The following is a 1,542-nucleotide window of genomic DNA, read 5'->3' as shown; positions in this document are numbered from 1 at the left end:
GCATTATCTTACTGTCTTAACCTAGTTAGTTTGGTCAAAAAAATTGTTTTACCATTTAGGTGACTTGGTTGATCAGTTTGGTTTGCCATCAATGCCAAAGAGGGAGATTGGTGAGATCTAATTGAAAAGATAATTGCTGAAAAAGGGAGATTTTTGAAGTAGAGCAAATATTTTAATCACTGTTTTGTCACTGACGTCAAGCCTGCTATTTGCTGGTATGACAAATGCTTATAAGATTTGAGTACTATCACTTAGTTGATTGATGAAGAGGATTTAATGAATGAGATGTAACAATAGCACCTAGAGAAAAGGTTGAGTTATGGTTATGTAATGAAGTACAAGGATTAGTTAAGATAGTCATGAAATGATGTATTGATAATCTACTTGAACTTACAATGGTTGGCTACACTTAGAAACATTGGAAGAACAAGTAATACTAAGACTATCTGCAAAGCTTGACCGAGTTGATAGTAGGTGTTGAGCAAAGTTAGTTCAAGATGAGCAGAAAATCAGTTAGAGTTGAGTAAAAGAAAAATCTAGTGTGTGCTAATTAATATAGTTGATGTCAAGAAAACACAATAGGTGTTGCGCATCAGTAAATTGTAGTTGATGTTGAGTGAACTCACAGTTGATGTCGAGCAACATAGTATGTGCCAAGCGTCAGAAGATTAATAATGTTAAGCTGTTGCATTATTAGAAAAGTCAAAGTTTCACCAAATTTGAGCTGACAAGTTTGTTTTCTTGAAATCTGTGAACCAAGTGGAAGATAAGGATGATGAGCTGGTGGTACAAAATTTGAGGTAAATCATTTTTACAAGAATTCAAATAGTTTCTTGGAGAAGTTTCTAGAAGAGACAAGATATGGGGTAGATACATCGTTTCCTACCTAATCCATTCAAAGCCTAAAATAGATGATGGAAAACAAAGTGACAAAGTATTCTAAATTTCCTATTTAAGGAATGTATGGTCATGATGCAAAGTGTGTGTAAAATAGAAGGGGGAGATATTGAGAAGGTCAAAAGGACCAAGGAAGAACAAAGATAGAGAGTCAAGGACTCTACTTCGTCAAGTGACCATAGAAGTGACTGCATTGATGTACCAAGCAAGAAGGCTTAAGGAGATATATGCTTGAAGGGTGAACAAGCTATCAGAGCTACAAAGAATGAAAGCCAAGAAAATTGAGGACTGAATTATGATATGAAATTTGCAAGATAAAGTTGTAAGTTTTATTAGGTCAAAGCTCTATTGTTACTCTCTAACAATTGTATCAGTTAGGTTAAAATCCTTTGGACTAAGGTTGACCTAACAATCATTAGAAAATCCTTTAAGAGGATGGCATTCCAAGTGAATGGCATAACGTCCTTTAGCTAGGCTCACTTCTAATAGGGTGATCGAAATCCCTTAACCGAGTCACATTTAATAGTGTGTATTGTAACCTTTAATAGGGTTGACCTTTTATAGGGCATCACTTTAGAAGAGTGAAAAAGGAGTAACATGTTACTGGTGGTTTTTCCCAAATTCGGTTTCCATGTTAAATCATTA

The sequence above is a fragment of the Cupressus sempervirens genome, chromosome 3 (genome assembly GCF_028749045.1).
Source record: "Cupressus sempervirens isolate cs-2001-9-10 chromosome 3, ASM2874904v1, whole genome shotgun sequence".
In the NCBI taxonomy this organism is placed as follows: domain Eukaryota; kingdom Viridiplantae; phylum Streptophyta; class Pinopsida; order Cupressales; family Cupressaceae; genus Cupressus; species Cupressus sempervirens.
The sequence above is the reverse complement of the archived record's forward strand: the minus strand, read 5'-3'. Positions refer to the sequence as shown.